Source organism: Alligator mississippiensis, chromosome 3, assembly GCF_030867095.1.
Source record: "Alligator mississippiensis isolate rAllMis1 chromosome 3, rAllMis1, whole genome shotgun sequence".
NCBI classification, from domain to species: domain Eukaryota; kingdom Metazoa; phylum Chordata; order Crocodylia; family Alligatoridae; genus Alligator; species Alligator mississippiensis.
The window spans coordinates 264,050,138-264,073,687 of NC_081826.1; the positions used below are offsets into that span (position 1 = coordinate 264,050,138).

Consider the following 23,550-nt stretch of genomic DNA (forward strand, 5'->3'; position numbering starts at 1 on the left):
GCGTAGCCCACAAGGCTAGGGTGCTTGAGTAGCACCCATCATACGGGGAGACCTACAAGGGGTCCAGGAGTTTACGTGCCCGAGGAGAAGCAAGGCAGCCTCCCTATTACATTTACCTTAAGAGCAAAGACGTGGTGGGTGAGAATGTAGGGTGCCCTTGGGCCGAATTAGCGCGGAGAGAGGGCCTTGAGGAGATCACGGCCCTCCTGAAGGACCCCGCCGCGACAATCTGATATACTACATTCAACCAGGTTTATCTCAAACCGGTTTCAGCCATTTTCAAAATGGTTTATGTGCACTGAACGTCTGTTCTGTTACAGGTTTAAACCAGTTTCTGGTCACTTAAACCAATTTATGTGTAATGACTCCCTAGCCCTTGATTGTGTTCAGTGACACATTCTTCTAGCTGTAGCACAATCCACAAGTCTGAAAAAGTCCAAAGGCTTTTGTAAAAAATAAAGCACCTGTACCTCTTATACAACTACTTCATGACAATCTTTGACATAAATTCAACCACGACTGCAGTACTAGAGGAAACAGAAAATTCATAGAACAAGAAACCCATCCTGAATGATTAAAACAATGAGAGCTAATCTCAACAAGAGGATAACACAACTAATACAAAGAGCAATGGCAGAAATATCTGGTAGCTATATCAGAACATTAACCCAAGTTTATTTTTATCTTGTCCCCTTAGGCCAGGTACAGACATTATGCTTGTACTGGTATAAGTGATTGGAAACCAGTCTATACCCCTAACAGAACAGAAGTTTGGCACACAAAACAAGTCTATGCCCAAAACAGAAGTTTAGTACACGCAGACTGGTTTAAAAATGGTGGAACCCAGTCTAAGATTTGCCCTCCCCCCACACCAAAGGGCAAATACGTGGTCTGTTTGCTACCAATCTAAGCTATACTTCTTACAGAAAACAGTGCAACTTAGATTGATTCTGCCTCAGGCTTTTTGAATGTCTGTAACTAGCCTTAAGGTTTATATTAATTCCTCATCTAACTAAGCCTCATGCTTGCTACAAGGGAAGTATGGGACTGGGAAAGAGGCACCTATGAGAAGATGTGAACAGATTTGAAAACTGCTGCTTTGGAAAGCACTGCAAATATTATTACCCTTCAGTAGCAACATTAAGTCCACAATTAGTGAGTTTCTGGCTGGACATTATTGAAGGTGGCCATTCTCATGCAAGGAAAACAGAGAATTTGAGTATTCTTGGGGCCCCTGGGGGTCCTCTTACGACTATCTGTATTGCAATAGAGTGTTTCTAAGAAATTGTTCAATGCCTCTCAGCTCCAATAGCACATCTGAATGTCTCTTTTTGGATTTTAAAATGGATATGTGAATATTTGTAAAAGAATTTTGTGCAGATTGTTATCTTCTAAAGAACATGGCTGTTTATAATTCATTTAAAGAGCTGAACATAAAAAGCTTTGTGTCCTGCAAGCTTTGTTAAATCAAACCAGAGATTCTTCTGGATAAGTATTTCCAACAGGTTTTTTTTTTCCTGAAGTGCAGTCTCCCTATTAAAGTAAAAACAAACAGGCAGTAGAAATCAGCCTCGTCAAATGGCAGGCCTTTTTTATTCTAACTCAATTACAGGATGGATCCAACGAGAAATCACCCTGAGTCAGATATTAGAATCTGTAACAAACCATGGGGAAAAAATATTCTCTGAATACTAAATGTGTTTTCCTGATTTTTCAAAGCTTCCAGAAATATTCAGAATATTTTATCTTTCTCTTTTTGAGCCATATTTTCCCTGACATCCTTGCAGCATTGTATTCTTTCAGTTGGTTGGTATTTGACTCACAGGGTCATTCCGAGTTAAATTGGCTTTTGGAGAGTATTGTAGATACCAGAGATTCACAGTCATGTGAATCTTTGATACTATGTATTCCCTCACAGCTATGAATACATTCAGTTTATAACTGAGAATGGATCATGAGAATGAATAACTCTTTCCTTTATAAGCCTAGTATTCTTAGGCTATCTTGGTGGGGTTAATCTAGCTCACTAGTGTGAGAAGATCATCACTGTTACATGAAAGCAAAGTGAAAATGTGCAACATAATCTTTAAATGTGTATACATCTGAAGTGGTGTCTGAACTGACTCAGTTTAGTCATGCATCTCAATCTCACTTTTTATCAGCTTTTTTAGTATATTCATTTAATATTTGCAGAAGTTTTCCATCCAGTAACAGAGACTGGAATTAACTTCACTTTAGATTTGTTTTGATCTTTTTCAAAGATGTGAGCTTTCAAATATTAACACAGAGCCAAAATAACTTTATTTCTATGTTTGTTAAAGTGAGTGTTAGAAATCCTGTTCTAAAACAGAGAAAATATTTTTGCTTTATTGGCATCTGTATGGAAAACAATTCCACCAATACCAATAATTTATACATTTTTTTTTCTTCCCTTGCTACTTATTCTGCCTTTGAGGATGTTAACTGTAAGCAAGCAAATTTTATTTTGGATAATATAATGGTCAAATACTTATTCTGGTCAGCCATATTTCCTGCCACACGTGATGGTATAATCAGTGAAAGTTTGCAACTTATTAGTCCAGTTCATGACTTCTCTCTCTCTCTCTCTCTCTCTCTCTCTCTCTCTCTCAAACTCAGCTATTCCTTATACTGGAATACCAGTAATACCAGTATGTAAACTTTTCAGCATGTTCTGTGTAAAGGAAGCAATAAGATGAGCCAGGGAACATCTCTGCTAAAAAGAGATCTTTGACCTGAAACTCAAATAGTGTCTAGTCTAGTCAAATATGCTATTTAGTCTAACGTCAGTCTGTGTGGAAATATTTAGCTAAACTAACCAGACTAGCTTCTTGTGCTTTTCTGACCATATTTACTCCTCACTAGCAGAAGTTTCTATTCTGTAATCTCTAGCTTCCTCCCCCTAAACTACATCATCATTTTAGGCTCCCTTGCAATATACCCCACCCTACTGCTGTGCTTTTGGTAAGCAGCATATTCATTCTTGGCAGGAAACGCTGTGCATCTGAAGGGTGTACAACCTTCAAGCGGCTGATGTCAGCAACAGAAGTCATCTGCCTGCCTTGCTATTCACCTGTAGCAGAGGAATAAGAGAAAGTAACTGATAAGCAAAAAAAAAATCATTAAAAGGGAGTGTAGGAGAGAACCAATTGTACAAATACAACTAATAAAATGTTACAGCTGTAGGAATTTTTCTAAATATACAGTATCTAAAAGTGCTTTTTCCATGACACTATGAGTGATGTATGTTAATGGAATGGTTCCATAGCAAGAAGACTTCTTTTCCTTCTCCTCCACCCCAAAGAGTTTCTTAATCAACACTTATTTTTGATGGTTAGAGAGCAGTGTTTACAACAGAAAATAGCTTAAGAGGAGGACAGTCCACACTGGAACTTCACCCCATCCCTATGATTCATAGATGTAAAGCCTTACATCTAGAGCACCCCACCCCCCGCTCTGCTCCCTCCCTTTTGCCAGGCCCAGCCAAAGCATCTGCAAAGGAAGGGGAAAGCTGAGCTAAGGCTGACCAGCCAGTACTCCTGCAGTTTGTCACAGGGTCACTTTTTTGGAAACTGGTCAAAACAAGCAGTGACCCAGCAGACATGGAAGGTGGTGGGACCAGTGAGAAATAAAGTATATCAAAGCGTTGGGGAGCTGTATCTGGATTAAGCAGCACTTACACCTGAAATGGCTTTTTTTTCAAATTAATTTCCCTGATAAGCTTAGACAAAAGAGCCTATTCCTATTTCTGCGATTTAGAAAATAATGCCCTTTTGCTGCAAATGGAGAATTGATAAATGAGTTTGAATATGAGTTGGAATTAAAATTTTTCTAGAAATCCATTTCAGGTTTTACACCTTCCTTTTCATAAAGAAATATGTAACAGTGTTCAAAGACCATTACAAACATTTCCTGCAGAATAAAGCGCCAATCAGGCTGAAAACAAATCTAGTCAAGACCTATATTGAATCACTCTTCCTTGGCTTATACTAGATGAAACATTTCTAGTGGATGGCCTCCATTTACATGGGCAATTTGTGTCCACGCCATTTTTCACCACAAATAAGGTCATTTGAGCCTGCAACTACCTGGTTGTAGGTACAAACCAGAGGCACGAAATACCCACATTTCTACTCACAACTCATGGGCAGAAAACACTCACCCCCAAAAGGATGGTTAGGTCTTGTTCCATCTGAAAATGTAAGCCAAAATGACATTTCATACATCATGTGACTGACTGCCCCTTATCCTTTTATTTTTAGGATGTAGAGAATTGATTTTCAGACAGATAACAGAAAAGACGTTTGCGTCTTCCCTACAGTACTCGGGACCTGAGCCCAAGGCATTGTTTCTCCAAAAGTGATCTACGTTAAAGGTATCACGTTGGGTGAAGTTATACATCACACTTAGACCATACTGACACCATAAAGTGTGAAGCAGTGTTACAGTTAGAATGTGCTGTGAGCAGTCACACATTAAGCGTTAATACCATTTCTTGTCTGAACCGTTCAACCGGCCACTAGAGGGCTGGTAAGCAAAGGGTGTGAGCCACGACACTATCCCCACTCTATCCCTGCTCGGGGTGCAGCAGAAGCTGGAGCAGTGCATCCTGGGATGCTGGAGGACTGCAAATTGCTTGTTCTATCTCCATAGAGCAGACTGAAATTACCCTAATACAAACTAGGTAGCATGGTCCAGAGTTAACTCTTGCCTGAAGTGGCGTAACTTTGAGGTGCTCAGATGGCACTTAGCATGAGTTAACAAACTTTAACATGTAGAGGTTGGTATTTTAAGTGACCTTAGTATGCTCTACATTAGGGGTGGGCAATTATTTGGGCTGGAGGACCACTTAACGAGTTTTGGTGAACTGTTGAGGGCTGGGGAGGGGGGTGTGGGGCACTCACATGGGATGGGCCATGATGCAGTACACTGGGCACATCTACACAAGACACTTACTGTGCATTAGCCTAATAACACTGCACAGTAGCATGGCGGTTAAAAACAGTGCTAATAGCCTATTGTGCAGTGCTATTAAGCTAATGCACAGTAAATGCCATGAAAAAAACATGTACTGGCACTAGTTACTCTAGTTACTGCACATTTAGTTAGTACTGTATTAAGCAAGTATTAAATGTGCAGTACCTACAGCGCATTAATGAATGCGTAGATGTGCCCACTGAGTAGCTGTCCTTCCTGCCTGCCGCAATTTGTCACTGCTGCTGCACTACACTGAGAAAGTCAGGGGCGGCTGCCTTGGATCGAGCCCCCACAAGCAGCCAGTGTGGACTTACCTAGTATCACTGCAACAGCAGTGACTCGTTGTGGTGGGCAGGACTGCTACTTGGCATGCTGTATCATGCCCCATCCCATGTGGACCTGGCTGTTGGCAGCCACAGTGCCAGGAGTGCATAGCCCCAACACCAATAGGAAACTGGATTGAGGGAGGGGGAGGCAGAGGAGCCTGCGCACAAGCCTAGCCCTGTCTACAGCAGAACAGAGCAGCACAGGGTACAGCCCTCCCTCCTCAGGCTGCCAGCAGTGGCTGGCAGCCTGGATAGGATCAATTGGCAGGCTATATTTTGCTCACCCTTGCTCTAAGAGTAACATATGACTTCACCCTTTGAGACTGAGCTTTCTTCAACATCCCCCTTTCTGAGCTGTATGCAATGCAACAGATACTCAGAGCCCCTCATGTCAGTCTGCTATGCTGAATTAAAAGTAGAAAATAATATTTGGGAATAATTCTGCACTGGAGGAGACATCATGAGAGGAGGTAATAGACCAGTGGTTCTCAGCCGTTTTAGACTCAAGGCAGCCCTGGGAAAATACCAGCTCTTAGTTTTAATTTGTTTTTTGACTGCAGAAAAATAATAGAGCAATCTGCTATGATAAAGAACTCAGAAAATTCGTGAAAGGTTAGAATTTTTTAACACTGTGGATTCCTCTTTGAAATCTCTGGGTTTTTCTTATGAATGATGTATGCACGCTAAGACCCCACCCCAAGGTGATGCAGCACCCTGGTTGAGAATTACTGTAATAGATTGTTTCACTTTATGGTTATATCTCTAGGTCCCTTGCTCACTCCCTAGGCAGTCTGCCACTTGAAGTCAGTGGAAATTTGGCAGATGGAGAAGCACCTGACATTGAGATTTGGTTTATGGCTTGAACAGCTTATTCAAAACTCCAGCACAAATACTAAACCTGCTAGGCAAAGTGGAATGCACTGGGCTGCTGCATCTTCCCTGCAACATGAAGGGAGTGAACATCTGGATTTTGTATCTGCTTGGAATGGTCAGTTTTCCTGAGTTATATGGAACTTACCTATATCTCTAAGGGAGTCTAGCATTTTTTCACTTCCTGGTACACTCCAGTCTTTCTTATCATGGTAAATAATTCCCTATAGATTGGCTTGGGTGTTCTGGTACTTAACCACATTCACACCCTGATACAATATTGTTTTTTTTCACCTGTCATAACCTCTGCCCCACATTTCTCTTCACATAACATTTCCCTTTACTAACTTGCACCACCAGCCTCTCAGGTCTGCAAACCATACATCCTCCCCTACAGGACCATGGAAACTTTATCAAACACCTCATACCCAGAGGGTACATCTGGTAGCCAAATAGAGAATATGGGGAGAGAATAAAAGAATGGGGTTATGTAGCTATGCCCATGCAAGAGCTCAGGCTTTCCCTAGCTGTTGGAAAGGACAGAAGAGGTGAGGAGCTATGACTCTGCTGTCCATGGACTTTTCAGGGGAAAGTGGTCATATATTTCATAGAAAATTAGGGTTGGAAGGGACCTCAGGAGGCCCTCTAGGCCAGCCCCCTCCTCAAAGCAGAATCATCCCCTATTATGTTATTCCAGCCAAGGCTTTGTCTAGCCTGGTCTTAAATACCTCTAAGGATGGAGAGTCCACAGCTTCTCTGGGTAATCTGTTCCAGTGCTTTACTACCCTTCTTGTGAAAAAAGTTTTTTCTAATATCTAACCTAAACTTAGCTTGCTACAACTTGAGACAACCATTGCTGCTTCTTCTGTCATCTGCCACCGCTGAGAACAGTTTAGCTCCATCCTTTTTGGACTCACCCTTAAGGGAGTTGAAGGTTGCTCTTAAATCCCCTCTCAGTCTTCTCTTCTCCAGACTAAATAAGACCAGTTCCCTCAGCCTCTCCTCAAAGGTCATGTCCCTGGCCCCTGAGCCATTTTCATTGCCCTCTGCTGGACTCTCTCCAATTTGTCCACATCCTTTCTGTGGTGGGGGGGGCCAAACCAGACAGTACTTCAGATCTGGCCTCGCACAGTGCAGTAACTGCTCATACTGTGCTGTACTTCCAAAAGGAAGTACTAAGCATAGTGCTGTAGCAATGTCACACGCCCATTGAGTCATCGATTACTACCCTTTGAGCCTGACGATCCAGGCAGTTTTCTATCCACCTTACAGTCCATTCATTTAACCCATACTTCCTTAGCTTGCTGGTGAGAATGTTGTGGGATACCATATCAAAACCCTTGTTAAAGTCAAGGTATATCACATCCACTGCTCTCCCAGCACGCAAGCCATTCATCTCATCATAGAAGGCAATTAGGTTGGTCAGGCATGACTTGCCCTTGATGAAACCATTCTGACTGTTCCTAATCACCTTCTTCTCCGAGTGCTTAGAAATGGGATTTCTTGAGGACTTGCTCCATGATTTTTCCATGGACTGAGGTGAGGCTAACTGGTCTGTACTTCCCCAGATCCTCCTTCTTCCCTTTCTTAAAGATGGGTACCATGTTTGCCCTTTTCTAATTGTCCTGGATCCCTCCCAATTGCTATTTTGCAAAAGTAATGGCAAGTGGTCCTGCAATCACATCAATCAACTCCCTCACCACCCTTGGGTGCATCGTGCCTGGCCCCATGGACTTGTACACATCCAGTTTTTCTAAATACTTTCTAACCTGTTCTTTTGCCACTGTTGGCTGCTCCCCTCCTCCCCAAACTCTGCTGCCAGGTGCAGTAGTCTGGGAGCTGACCTTGCCAGTGAAGACTGAAGTGAAAGAGGCATTGAGTACTTCAGTCTTTTCTGCATCCTCTGTCACTAGGTTGCCTCCCTCATTCTGTAAAGGACTCACACTTTCCCTAATCTTCCTTTTGTTGCTGACAAACTTGTAGAAACCCTTTTTGTTACCCTTCACGTCCCTTGATAGTTACAACTCCAGTTGCGCTTTGGGCTCCCTGATTTCATCCCTGCATGCCCAAGCAATACTCTTATACTCTGCCCTATTCATTTGTCCAAGTTGCCATTTCTTGCAAGCTTCCTTTTCGTGTTGTAGCTCACTGAACAGTTCTCTGCTAAGCCAAGTTGGTCTTCTGCCACACTTACTGGACTTCCCGTGCATTGGGGTGGTTCATTCCTGCACCCCCTATAAGGTTTCTTTAAAATACAACCAGCTCTCCTGGACTCCTTTCCCCCTCAGACTGGCCCCAGGGGATCCTGTCCATAAGTTCCCTGAGTGAGTCGAAGTCTGCTTTTCTGAAGAAGTCCTCTGCTCTTCTCCTTCTTCCTTTCCTCAGGATCCTAAACTCAATCATCTCACAGTCATTGCTGCCCAAATTGCCATCCACTTCTACGTTACTCACCAATTCTCCCATGTTTGTGAGCAGCAGGTCAAAAAGAGAAAGGCCCCTAGTTGGTGTTTCCAGCACTTGCACCAGGAAATTGTCCCCAACACTCTCAAAAAACTTCTTGGATTTTCTCTGCATTGCTTTATTGCCCGTGCATTGCTGTATTGCCGTCCCAACAAATGTCAGGGTGACTGAAGATCCCCATGAGAATCAGGACCTGTAATCTGGAAACTTCTGCTAGTTGTTGGAAGAAAGACTCATCCACTTCATCCTCCTTGTCTGGTGGTCGATAGCAGACACCCACCACAACATCACCCTTGTTGCTCTCCCCTTTGACCCTAACAGGCCTATCTTCAACAGGCCTATCTCCAATTTCATGCTGAAGCTCTGAGCAATCATATAGCTCTTTTACATAAAATGCAACTCCTTCTCCTTTTCTCCCCTGTCTGTCCTTCCTGAACAGTTTGTACCCATCCATGACAGTGCTCCAGTCATGCGAGCTCCCACCAAGTCTCTGTTATTCTAATTGCATCATAGTTCTGTAACTGTGAGGACTTCCAATTCTTCCTGTTTGTTTCCTATCAGTGTGTGACTAGTCAGCATCATCTGAATTATGAAGTCCTACTAATGGAGGGAAGGCGAGTTCTCTCCATTTCTGTTTTTCTTCCCAGACCTGGATTAAGGCAGTCTGGGCTCTACCCACACTATGACATAGTGCTGCCTCATTTCCACATATAGCATAGTAGTAATAGTAGTAATGTAAGGTCCTCCTCCCTTCCTAGAGAAGTCAAAGCAGTGTTTTGGGCTCTCCTTCCATTGAGAACTTCAGGGGTGACAAGAGGATGTGTCCCATCAGTCCAAGGTGTGGGGGATGGGGTCTCCAATCCACCTGCCCCACCCTCAAGTGCATGCTGGGCAAACCCCAGACTGAGCTCTCTCCCCTACCTTCCCCACCTCCTATTCTGAAGACAGCACTAGAGCTGGGAGGCAGGGGGCAGAGCTAGGGTACAGCAGCTCCTGACACACAGCCACTCCAAATAGGAACTCTCTCCTCCAACACCTTGGACTCAACAGCAATTTCCGTTGGGTCGGTGGGGGAGACGCTGTAACTCAGGGGAGTACTTGGAATGGTCCTATGGGGTACACACAGGCAGGCAGGGATGGAGCGCCACCACTCACCACCCCGTGCACACCGCCTCCCAGGAGCAGGGCCAGGGGGGGTGAGGGCAGCAGCACCCCTCTGTAGGCCACACAGGCACCGCCAGGTTGGCCGAATGTTGGGGGAGGGATGAGATGGAGCTCGCACGCAGCAGCTACCACCAGCATCTGCCACCCCATGCCACCGCTGCATGCAAGCTTCCTTCCCTCCCCCCACTAAGCATCCAGCCGCCACCACCAGAAGAGGTATAGTTCTTAAAAAAAGTTGAAAACCCCTCCTGTAACTCATGGTGTATCTCATGAGTTACAGCGGGGGGCTGCACATCTGTCAGTGCCCTGGAGGACAGGCAGTTTCCCAGTACTTACCTCAACAGCTGCATCTGTCTGCTTGTATGCTCTGGCCTGAATTCACTGTATTTGTCATGCACAATCCTCTGCTGGAATGCAGGCAATGATGAGGTTTTTCAGGAGTAGATCTCAGGCAGAGGGCAATTTATACCTTAGAGCTATTATTTCAGAATGCCTGCAGACTCAGACAGACATAAATGCATCAGTTACACCTTTGTCATAGTAACTTCTCTTTCACAAACACAGGGATTAGAAACCATTTTTAAATGAGAACCAAAGGCATAGGTACATATACAAAATGTGAGGCAAAGGGGACAGGGCTTTAACACATGTAATCTGCTCTGCAACAATTGCTGATATGTATGTTTTTATCCCTGTGGTAAATGAAAGCTACCCAGTGATACCCTACCTGCTAGGCAAAGATAGATAAGCCATTGCACATTTAGTTTGTGGGGTTTTTTTCAGGGTAAGAGCAGAATGTGGACAGTTACTCAGGGTCTGATTTGTGGTAAACTGGTTGTGGGCCCATGCCCCACTGACTGAAGGAACTGGGGCCATAGAAGTAAGCTTGTAGCTTTATGTGTGACATGGTTGGAAGGGTCTATGGTAGTCTACTGGTCCCCACAGTCTGAGAAAGTGGGAAAGCATTTCTCCATGGGGCTCTACCCAGTCAGCAGCTCCAGGACAGCCTTCCACTCAGAACTTTGCCCAAACTGGCAGCTCCCGACTAACCTGATTCTTTATGATTTTAGTGTTGAGCATGTGATCCTGAAGAGCAGCAGCCCAATCTGACAAGAGGCCGGTCAGGTTTCACTCTGCTGCACCTTGACAGCTCTGAGCAATAGCACAAACGTTAAAGCTCCCAGTGTGCAAACTTGGACAGACAGCACTGCACTAGCTTGCACCCTGTTCCCAGCTGGAAGGTTATCTGTGCAAACAAGTACTTAATTTTGAAAACAGAAGTCTGCAGCAGTTATGGACACGTTCCTTCCAACTGGCTACAGGTGAGCAGGTTTTTCAAGCCTTGTTTGGCCTTTTGATTTTAAAAAGGTAAATGAAAATACCAAAGAAGAGGCATCAGAAGTGAAAAGAGAGGAAGAAGGTAAGAGTGAGGCTGGCAAGGGTGGAAGATTAACTCTGTGTGTAAATCCAATCCTTTCTGAGCTCCACCCTGCCAGTGGCATCCATCACCAGGGAAACAGGATCTACCCTGAACTAATTTGTGTATCTGGAAAATCTTATTCCTAAAACTGTTCTCAGACCCAAGGAAATCCCAGCTTTCCTCTCCAACATTTGATGGTGTAGTGATGATAGCCATCTGGTACCCGTGTGTGGCAGCTACCTCAGCAACTGAAAGGGAAGAGAGAGATCCTCCTGTCTGGTGGCTTGTATTGCCTGTGATGTATGCTATAGAAATGAAAAACTAGTATTTACTAAGGCAGAGTGATTTCTGAAAGAAATGGCGTTTCCAATACTGGCATCTTATATGTGAAGTTGCAACCTATGGTTACTCATTACCAAGATTTTCAAGAAATGTAAAGGGAGGGAAATGATTTTAAAAGTACCTTGGGATCAGTGTAAATTGCATTATTGCCATCAGATGTGGTTTTATTTCATACTATTTACTAAACAGGAATTATAACCATGGCAACATTTATATCATGACACGCACTATATATATGGATCTGCCAACAGCAAGAGTGAAGTGCATGTGTGGAGACAGAATTTTTTGCAAGTAGAGTGTGAATGTGGAACTCACTTCCAGCAGAGATCAGGATGACCACACACGTTATCACCTGCAAAACAAGCAAAATGCATAATTTACCACTTCAGTCTAGTCTTACCCCAAGAAAAAAAAACATGTAGCATTACTGAGATAGTTCCCACCTCACTGTAGTGACATACATACTTACTAAGTGAGGTCCATTGGGATGAATATCATGTGGCTCCTTGAATTTGTAGGAGTCATAAAATACAAATAACCTTTACACAGGGCTATATAGCAATCAAACTGAAAATTGATCTTATTCACAGAAATTATAGAAATACATTGTTTAAACACTTGGTATGAAGTTTATTTCATTTTCTGATAAAAAAGGAGGGGGTAAGAGGAACATAGGACTACAAGAGACCTCCTGGATCATTGAGCCGGACCTTGCCACAATCACATTGGTACATTCACCAAACACATTCAAATCAGTTAGTTGTTTTTTTGCCCTCACTTGTTGAAAATCTGTTCCAGAATCTCCTAGTAGAAGAAGTTTGCTTTAAGAATTAGGAGAAAGTTCTGGGAAATACAATACCATTTTTGTATATCCATAAATCTAACTTTTTTAAACTAAAGGAACGAAGTCAACTAAGACATATTTCTGTCAAAAATATTACAGGCTGTTTGACTATAAAACTGAAATATTTCTCAATTAGATTATATTGCGAATTTTACAACACTTTGTCTACTGCCAATTGTACTGTTTTCCATGAAGTCGGTTTCACCATTTGTTTGCATATGTTACACAGCAAACAGAGAGAAAAACAGATCTATATAAATAAGCTAAGAAAAATTATTTGGGAGACCTGTAGGAAAGTGTGAAACTAGCTTTCAAGCTGACTCTGCCCCTTTAACAAATACAGTGACTGCTTTTTATTGCTGCCAGACAACATTTCAGGATACCTCATCACCCTATCTGATGGAATATCTCATGTGGAATAACTTCTTTGAGTCAATGCTATAAATGACAATTATGCAGCAGAGAAGGTTGCATCATGCATCTCCCTTGCTGCCTTAGTAGTAAGTAGTGATGCTTTTAGGAGGGGCACACTAAAGAGTCTTAATGATGGTACTGGTCCATGCAAATATCACTAATAATGTGGAAAAGTGTTAAATTTTCTGCTCTGTACTCAAGGAAAGAGCCAGATTTCATCATATCACAGGAAGAAGAAACACTTTCCATTCCAGCAGTAACTCAAGAGGACGTTAAACAGCTGCTAAAGCTAGACATTTTCAAATCAGTACGTTCAAATAACTTCCACCCAAGAATCTTAAAAGCACTGTGTGAAGAGCTTTCAAGGCTGTTAATGTTAATTCAGTAAGTTGTGGAACACAGCAAAGAAGTTCTAGGGAACAGAAAGAAAACTTGTGTGTCAATATTTTACAAAGGTAAACAGGACCACCCAGATAATTAGAGGCTGTCAGTCTGATATCCATTCTAGACAAAATAACAGAACAGTTGATACAGGACTTAATTGATTTTTTTAAAAAGTAATGAGAAAACAGATCCATCAAACTACCTTGGTTATCGAATTACATGTTTGATAAAATAATAGTGCTGATGCAATACTTAGATTAGCATTATGTAATTGACTTGGTACCAGAGGACACTTTGATTGTGTCTCATTTACATTTCTTAATCAATATGGTGCACATCAAACAGATTAAAAACTTTCAAAATGTAATTGTAAATAGAGAATTGTCATAAAGTAGGTGTGTTCCTAGTAAAGTCCTAAGAAGGTACTTCAGGGTTTTGTTCAATTTAAAAGCATAACCAATAGAGTCTGTTGATGACCTAAGGCTTGGGGAAGTGGTAAACCATAAAGGAAACAGGTTACTGATACAAAACCTTCTAGATAGTTTAAGCCAAAGGCTAACAAGCATGGTGTCCCATGGCCAGCCATGAAGTCATACTTCTAGGACGAGGAAGGCAGGCTATATTTTAAGAATAGGGAGCTATATACTGAAAAGTAGTGATTCTGAATATGACTTGAGGGTTTTGTTAGATAAGCAGAGCTTGCATGTAAGGCTGAGAACCCCTTTCTGTTTACAATCCCCCTGCCTATGTGGCGTGCCCATGGGGCTTCATGGTAAGGTTAGTGTTCCGAATGTGGGGATAGCAGGGTCGGGGGGTTCCCAACACCTATTCTCCTGGCAAAGTGAGTGAAGCAGCTTTTCTTAAGGCTGACATTCTACCAAGATTTCTCCACACACACCAGGGGACCAAAACATGGTTGTTATTGTGCCCGAAACATTGCAATTGTTTGATCATTACCACAAGTAGATTATAGTGCCCTCATTCCCTTTCAGAAAAGAATGTTGAAAATGGAATTTAAAAAAAGTTTGGCTTTCAATAGGAGTATGGGCTAAACAGATTATGTTGTCCATGCTTAGACAAAGTAGCATAAAGGGCTTGTAGCCTGCCAGATTTCACATGAGCTGGGTAACTCAAGGTGATTTAAAGTAGCTATTGAAGATGACCTATGCCCATCCAATGTCAGTTTAAATCCACCTCTTGGTAGAAATCTGGAGGGAGGAAAAAAATTGACTATAATCTTTCTGTCAAAAATGTTGTTTATTTTGAGGAACTATAATCTGAGAACAAGAGGAAATTCAGAAGGCATTCAAATAGTGCTTTGCAAAAAAAATAAATTATGCTTCTTGGGAGGGGGATAAAAGGAGAGGAGTGAGAGGTATGGAGAAGAGTGGAGTATGTGGCAGTGGTGAGGGGAATGGGGTCACTGGAAACAAAAAGGGTTTGAAGGCTCAGGCCAGGGTGGGGATTAAGGGAGGAGTGGAACATTAGAAGAGGTGATATGGGATGGCTTGCAGGGGATATGGGGTCAGCCCCACAATTTCCTCTACCATGCACTAGAATCTGGGAAGCTGTGTCCCTTTTGGGTTGTCTGAACTCCTCTCTACTCCCAGATGAGCTGGAAGGATGCTCAGAGCCATTCTGGTTGAGTCTAAGTCCCCCTCTTCATCCCCTGCACATGTGCTGGCATCTAGTGGGTCCTGTCTCTCTAGAGCCATCTGAACCTCTCTCTGTCTCCAACAGGGGCTAGTATTTAGGGAAGTCTAACCTACCTGTGTACAGAACTAAGAACTGGAAGGCTGAGGGCATGCACAAGGTGCACTATACTGAGACTGTCTGAAGAGCTTAATCAGCCTCAAAGCACAGGAATGAGGAGGAGAACATGAGAACCGAGCACTGAGATGAAAGGAGCATTCATATCTCATCTCTGTATCAGGCCTCAGGTTGGATGTAGGTTAATTGGTCCCAAACAAAGGAGGAAACATTGTGTCAGATCAGCAGTTCACCTAATTTGCCTAATATCCGATGAAGGTATAGTCTTCCCAAACTTTTCCAGGTGAAAGAAATTTATGCGTCTTAGGCCTTGGCCATCTGAGGTGATCAGTGCTTTCAAGTGGATAAGTCAGTTGAAGCACAGAACAATCTGTACCTCATAGAACTGGTACTCTTGTTTATCAAGGGTTTTGCATTCTCCATATCAATACACCAAAACAACCAATAGAAATATCTTGCTATATCCCAATTTTCTCTATGCAACAAAGTAAGAAAGATTTTTTGCTTACCTGAAAGTCTCTTTTCTCCAAGTAACTAAGACTAAAGATCGTCTAAAATTGGCACTTTGGCCTGCTTGCAGCATGACAGCAAACTACACTGGCACCAGGATAGTGCCCCCACTCACTAATTATTTTGGAGACTCACAAACTGGACCTGCATGTAATTTTTATCAAAGGAATCACTGTGCAGTGGTGGGAACTCAAAAGCAGTATGCAGCTATGTATGAAATTTAAAGTAAGTAGGAAAGCATGTCTGAATGAGATCAGCATTCCTAATAGGCTCCAATAAGAATTGAATTTTTGTCTGTGATACTATTTATTTTCCTTTAGGGTCATCTGTATCTCCTGTTAACATTCTTCTAAGATGAGACCTTGTCTCTGATTGTATTCATCCACAGACCAGACTTGTGAATGACTTTCCGGTTGCTGTCAGTCAGTCATGATGATTCAAAGATAGTCTAGAAATTGCATCACTGTGCTTTGACTTCTTGTCTAGAAAAATCCTTAATCAAAAAGAAAATGTTCAGAAAGAGATAAATGAATTTTCCTTCTTCTTTACAGCCAGTATTAATAATACCATGATCATGGAAAAGACTCTAGAAGCTCTTATCAGATCATATGGGAATGATTGAATTTGTTAAAAAAAACCAAAGCCTTGTTATCCATATGCAAACTGGAGGAACTGTCTGGGGCTTGGTGAGATGGAAACTAGACTAAGTCTACTTAACCTCTCCTAGTAAGATTTATAGATGTTAGGGTCGGAAGGGACCTCAACAGATCATCAAGTCCGACCCCCTGCCTAAGCAGGAAAGAGTGCTGGGGTCAGATGACACCAGCCAGATGCCTATCCAGCCTTCTCTTAGAGACCCCCAAGGTAGAGGAGAGCACCACCTCCCTCAGAAGCCCATTACAAATTTTGGTCACCCTTACCGTGAAGAAGTTTTTCCTGATATCTAGCCTAAATCTGCTCTCTGTCAATTTGTGAACGTTGCTCCTTGTTACCCCAAGAGGCACCCTGGTGAACAGAGCATCTCCGATCCCTTGCTACATCCCCCCTAATGAATTTGTAGGCTGCCACAAGATCACTTCTCAGCCTTCTCTTGCGGAGGCTGAAGAGATCCAGGTCCCTTAGTCTCTCCTTATACGGCTTTTCCTATAAGCCCCTAACCATACGAGTGACCCTTCTCTGAATGTTTCAGATGGAACCCCTCTCTTTGCTCCCAATTCTGTCATCAGAAACTGGGTGGAGAAGGGGTTGTCTTGCTGTCATCCAGAGTAGCTCCTGAGCAATTCTTTTAATGTCATATATCCTTGGGTTGCCCAAGATTAAGAATGGGATAGAGTTGTTTTTTTAATTTTTGCACAAGAAATTTCAGCCTGTGGCAGACACCTGGTATGGAAGAGTTCAGCCCAAATGATCAAGTTTGGCAGTTAGGAAGCATTAGGCAACCTAAATAGGTGGTGCTACCAAATCTATCCATGATATATTTGATCCTCTAGCTCTGATTCAGACATATAACACTCCTCCCTTAAGCTAGTTCTACTTCTTTTCTGTGAATGTATGTACAAGAGTACTTGTGCTTGTACACCCAGAGGAACTGATACAGGTCTGTAGCCAGGTCTTTTTTGCCACTCTGCACTTCATAACCAAGGATCCCGGTGCTCAGAATAATATATCATGCTTCATTCAACAGGTGAAGTGAGAATCAATCTCTAGTCCCATTCATTTATTTCTCCTTTCAGAATTCAGCCCTCTGCTCCAGATACAAATAATAGTGGGGCTCAACATTTCTGCAAAACCATTTCAAAAGGCTAGTGCTTCCTCTGTCCTCAAAAAGGTCCTATTGTTTTACTTTTTCCTATGAGAGCTCCTTATGGGTCTCTCAAGGAAGGTTCAGGCCTGGGTTCAAGATGGACCTGCCAGAGATTCTGTGGGTGCATCCCCCTGAGCATATGTGCCGCTGCTAGTTGTCCCTGGGCAATGCCCCTACATGCATGCTCTGGCGCATGGCAATTTGCCCCAGGTGGGATAGAGGAGGCTAGGGTCAGCACCTGGGCTGACCCTAACAGCCTTACCTGGAGTCCTGGGGGCCTCTTGGGGCTCCAGCAGTGGCAATCCAGGTGAGCAGAGTCAGCTGGAGTATGGCTCTGGCTGGCCAGGCCCTGGTTTCAGGCGGTGAACACTGCGCCGCCCTGCTTTTTTGTGGCACGGGTTTTTTTGACCCCAGGATCTCCTGAGGTAAAAAAACCCAGCATGCTGCAAAAGTAGCACAGTGAACACTTGCATGTGTGGCACATGCAGTCTGCAGCACTACAAATGGGTTGGTCTGCAGTGTCACAGACCACATGTGCGTGCTCATGTGGATGCGCCACTCTACTCTCAACTACCTGGTCTGTATCTAGATAGGTCTGCTGAAGCCTCAGCCTAGGACATGAGTAGGAAAGGACTCATCCTAGGAGCACTGTTAGGGAAGAGGTAACCAGAAGAGGAAACTGGGCTCACCATCAGCATTTGCTTTGTCCATGCTGTATCTCGTGCCCTCCCTCCATGACCTGCAACTATGCAAAGCAGAAGGCAGATGAACTTTACAGTCTTGGGTGTGGCTGCTGACATAGGCTCTAGAGATATAATGGTGATCTGACATGCTGGTATCTCTCCCTCCATGGTTAGAAGGGCATGTTTGCCCCTGAACCACTCCCATCCCATGCCATAAGAGAAACGAGGCAGATGTGACCCTGCTTAGAAAGAACTACAGAGACACTGCTTCCTTCCTTCTCTTGAAGGGACAAGGAGCATCTAAGCAGGACAGCAGCCACAAAAATGATGGCACAAGATTGCCATTGTATTCCACAGTCTAACACAGATGGGGTTTCTGTGCCAACTCAGAGGCTAGTGTGGAGGATGGCATCTGGAATGTCAGCAGAAGGGGTAGAAAGAAGATCCACCAGTATGGGTTCAGGATCCTGCAAGTAGTTCAGATGGTGATGGCAGCTGCAGTAGAGAAACATGAGGGGCTGCACTGAAGCTTCATTTGGTAACCATAACTGGACAGATTTTGTCACCCCAATGTTCTCCTTATACATTATACTTAGCCAATATGAATCAAGTTCCTGAATAAGTCACATTTGCAAATGAAAAGGACTGAAATTCCCCTTTAACAGTAGCTTGTTTTTCTTACCTCCTTCTCAGTGAAGTATTTCAGGATGTGCCTTGTATGTACTTAAGAAATGCACATTTCATAGATTGTGTGTTCATTATCATTATCATTCTCCATGTATACATTTGCACAACATGACAGCTTCTTCATTCATCTTCAAAATATTAGTCGGCTAGTTGTTAACATATTTTTAAAAAAGTACGTGTCATTTCCAGTTAAACAAAACACCTGTTTTCTAATATGATGGGGTATTACAGCCTTGCCTCAGTCTCTGAAAGCAAATGGTCACCAGACTGTGTTCATAATAACTCTGGACCCCATAAGCTCTTCAGGTAGGTGGGTCTGGACAGATGTTGTCTCCAAGAGCCCTGATAACTCCATCTCAGTGCACAGATTCCATATCTGGGTCATTGTCATTGAGATATAAGACTCCAGAGACCAGTGGCTGTAGGCCTAGAAACAAGTCCTGAACCCTGCAAGCTCCTGCATTCACTTATTCCTACTTCCTCCAGAGCTCCAAAGAGCTTTGGTTTTGACAGGTGTCCTACTGGGTAGTACACAAAGCCCATTCTGTCCTTCAACTCCTGCATCTGTGTCTTCTGGCTTGGCAATAGGATAGTTCTCCTAAAAGCACTCCTCTAAAAATGGGCTTGTTTTTGCGGTTGCTTTTGGATCTTCCCTGTGGAAGTGCTGCCCCAGTCATTATAAGCCAGTTCTGCTGGTCATTACCCCATTGTTCTACCAGTCCAGAGTGGTAACTCTATGATAGCCTTGTCTCAGTCCCAGATACAGTCTGTTTCTTCTACTAAATGGGAGTTTTAATCAAATGCTATTCATAAGCTGAAAGACATATTCCCCAAACTATCACACTTTGCTTTTAACATATGGACTGACTGACAAGTAGATCAAATGATTTTCCAAATGATTTTCGCTGTATTCACTAGGCAGCTTTGCTCATTTAAGGTTCCCATAGTGAGGCTAGTGTTTCTGGCTATGCCGTTAAGACTAGTCGCAGCAGGTGTAGATTGTTAGATTTCCATTTGACTTCAATGGATCTGACAGTTTACACTGCTCAGTATCTAGTCTTGAGAAAACTCCAGTGCAAAGCAGCTGTTATTAAAGCTAACCTTGCAAAAAGTATGCTGCTTTTGTGTGTGTTCAAATCTAATCTTCTTTAGAGTCTCTTTTAATATCTTTAATCTGTCAAGAGGCTTCTACGCACTAGGTACATAACCAATTAAAATCTTCTAACTAGTGACTAGAGTTAACAGTGTTTGTGCCCCGTATTTTGCCAAACCTGAAACAAAGAACCTATAGCCATTAACAGCAAGTCTTGGCCAAGAGACCTTTGGCCAAGTCACTGATTTCATTCTTCCCAGAAACTACTCACCTTTATAGTTGGTGTGAATGTTGTATGTCTTATTACTACATGGCACATACCAACAGCTAAGTTGCATTACCTGTTTCATTGAATGCATCATATTTGTGATCTACATGTTCATTTCTAGGCCCACAGGGACACTATGGGCTAAGTCCTATTTCACTTTACATACCTAAGTGGCAGTTGTGCAGCCATGGACTCATAGTGTTTGGCACCTAGACACAGTCTGAGATTCAACTCTAGGTATGCCAGCAGTGACACAGCTACTGAGCATGTTCATTAAGACCTTGCTATGGCTGGGCAGGTATGTGATACCATGCCTTTGCCTAAGTATGCACGCAAGAGGATTTGAACCTGCCTCTCCCACTTCCCAAAAAGCTTGAACAACCAGGGCATAGCTGCTGAATCTTCCTTAGCCTGACGAAGGGTTTTTGAACCCGAAAGCTTGCTTAATAACTATTCTCCAACCATTTGGGTTGGCCTAATAAAAGATATCAAATTCACCCAAGGAACCTTGTCTGCCTATGTCCTTAGACCAACACGGCTACAACCCAAACCCCAGGGCATAGCTTAGGCATTTTCCAAGCCCTTCAAGCTCCCCCTTGAAACTGAATTATTATGCTGTGTGAGTAATGTTCGTTGGATAAAATGGGTGGAGAGCACTGCAGCCTATAAGTACATAAGGGGAGTGCATCAGTATCTGGGAGAACAGTTGTTCACCAGAGCTCCCTGAGGAATAACGAGGTCCAACAGCCGCAAACTCCTAGAAGGCCAGTTCAGATTGAACATAAGGAAAAACTTCTTCACAGTCCTAGTGTCCAGGGTCAGGAACAGACTCCCCCTGGAGGTGGAGCAAGCACCTACTCTGGACTCATTCAAAAGGCAACTGGATGTTTATCTCACTGGGATCCCCGCAGACTTCCTGCCAGTGGCAGAGGGGCTGGACTCGATGATCTCGCAAGGTCCCTTCCAGCCCCTAATGTCTATGAAATCTAAGTTTCTGCCTCATTGGAAGCAAGGGCCTAAATTAGCACTGAGGACCTCCTCCCATCAAAGCTTCATCCATCTCATTGAGGCATAAACCCTCTGACTTGCTCAAGGGGTAGGGATCAACTTCAAGAGGAGGGCTGGGTAATGCCTAGCCTGTGTCCTGATTGTTAAAATGTTTTGCTGAGAATGAGAAGATACAGCTTTAAACCCCTCTAATTGCTTGGATCCTAGAAACTAGGTCCCCTGTTCCCAGGACAAGTCCCCCCTAACCAGTAAGCTGTTGGGCTAAAACATGGGAGGGCCCTTCTCTCCCACACCACGTGCAAGGTGAAATGGATTCCCAAAATCCATCTAAGTGCCAAAGCCTGAAGTGAGATGGCTGTGCATGTACCATTCAGGTACACAAAGTGAGATAGGATGCTGCCTTGTATATTTGTAGGATAAAGGTTGAATGTCTATTTGAGCTAGTAAAGAATGCGCAATTGCATGAATATAAACTGACAATCTGTATCAAGTATACGATAATATTTTGTAAAATGTTTTATTAAGAATATAGGCCATGACCTATTACACTAATATTAAAGTTAAGCGTCTTGTCATCATACATTTGTACAAAATGTGTCTTCTTCAGATTCAGTTCCCGGTGCGCCTTTCCAAATTCTTCAAGCAACTTCCCATTTTTAGATTACTGGAGCATGTTACACAATTTTCCTGCAAGAACTGTTTGTACTGTAAAGCATTACATTGTTTCCCAACTTATTTTAAATTTCATGTATAATCGTGCGCTCCTTTCAACTCACTCCCAAGAATATAGAGTTAAACAACTTTTGTTCAAATCAGCCTCAAGGCTGGTTAAGTCAAGCTCCAGAATTTCTATACAAAGGGGGTCCTCTACAGCAAGTGGCAGAGGTTTCAGAAAATAATCGCTAGTCTCCTCAATCCATGCTAAACAATGAATGTGTATGAGAAAACAGAGTTGAGTCTATGTTTCGTAGACCCAAGGCCTCCCTGCCAACCTAAAACTTCCAGAGCTGAAAGTACCTCTTCCCCAGTCAGACAAGAGAGGTAGCATTGGTCAGCAGCACACATATTGGATTTTCTGGGTGTTGAGTCAGTCTTTTTGAGTCAAATATCTGCTTTCATTTTACATCCCAGTTAAACGGAGTCTTCCTCTACATCCTATATACTACAAGTGCCTATATACTAATGCTAGGAGCATGGGAAACAAGCAGGATGAACTAGCGCTCCTGCTTGCACTAAACACCTATGACTTAGTGGGGCTAACGGAAACCTGGTGGGATTCATCCCACCACTGGGCAGTACATATTGAGGGCTATAGATTGTACAGAAAGGGCAGGGTGGGGAAAAAAGGGGGAGGGGTTGCGCTCTATGTCAATGAGCAATATACATCAACCCTCATCAAGATGGAATCCAAGGATAAGGAAGTAGAAGGATTGTGGGTTAGGCTACATGGGGGGCAAGGAGAAAGGGATTTGGTGGTAGGGGTCTGCTACAGACCCCCACATCAAGGGGAAGAAATAGATGCGGGGCTCCTGAGGCAACTCTCGGAGACCATAAAAGCTAAAAAGGCGGTAGTCATGGGGGACCTAAACTACCCGGACATCTGCTGGGAGTCACAGACAGCAAAGTCCCACCGCTCACGCAGGTTTCTAACCTGTGTACAGGACCTCCACCTGACACAGGAGGTACACGGTCCCACTAGAGGGAATGCCATACTGGATCTGGTATTGGCAATGGGGGATGACATGGTAGGGGACCTCCAGATCGGTAGCCATCTGGGGGACAGTGATCACCTAATAATAGAATTCACCATAAGACGTCGAGTGGGTAAGGTAACTAGTAGGGTGAAAGTGCTAGACTTTAGGAAAGCTGATCTCAATGAACTCAGGCGATTAGTCAAGGACACACTGCAGAGTAGGAGTTTTGAAGTGATGGGAGCCCAAGAAGGGTGGCTGTGCCTTAAGGAAACGATCCTTCGGGCACAAAGCAAGACGATCCCCGTGCAAGGTAAAAGAGGGAAAGGGGCCAGGAGGGTTCCCTGGCTGACCAGAGAAATCCAGGGCAGCCTAAGGGACAAAAGGGGAGCACATAAAAAGTGGAAACGGGGAGAGATCACCAAAGATGAATATACCTCCTCTGCTCATGCTTGTAGGGAGGCAGTTAGATGGGCCAAAGCTACCATGTAGCTGAGGATGGCAACCCAAGTAAAAGACAACAAGAAATTGTTTTTTAGATATATAGGGAGTAAAAGGAAGGCCCAGGGAGGAATAGGACACCTGCTAAATGGGCAGAAACAATTGGTGACAGACAGAGGGGACAAGGCTGAACTCCTCAATGAGTTCTTTGCCTCAGTGTTCCTAAGCGAGGGGCACGACAAGTCTCTCACTGGGGTTGTAGAGAGGCAGCAGCAAGGTGCCAGACTACCATGCGTAGACCCTGAAATGGTGCAGAGCCACTTGGAAGAACTGGATGCCTTTAAGTCGGCAGACCCGGATGAGCTCCATCCGAGGG

General features: G+C 43.5%; 2 long non-coding RNA genes across 2 annotated transcripts in view; one reads left to right on the forward strand and one right to left on the reverse strand.

The window, feature by feature from the left end:
* The window catches only part of LOC109285282 (uncharacterized), a 31,030-nt gene extending 9,408 nt beyond the window's left edge, over positions 1–21,622 (forward strand). The window contains exons 2-4 of the long non-coding RNA XR_002092988.2: positions 4,281–4,393; positions 6,088–6,309; positions 10,886–21,622. This is a non-coding gene — a long non-coding RNA (uncharacterized LOC109285282). The remainder of the gene's footprint in view (positions 1–4,280; positions 4,394–6,087; positions 6,310–10,885) is intronic.
* Positions 1,571–10,891, reverse strand: LOC109285283 (uncharacterized). The gene is made up of 2 exons (XR_002092991.2): positions 10,152–10,891; positions 1,571–3,091 (listed from the first exon to the last, which is right to left on the reverse strand). It is a non-coding gene; the product is annotated as an uncharacterized LOC109285283 (long non-coding RNA).
* Positions 21,623–23,550: the final 1,928 nt, after the last annotated feature.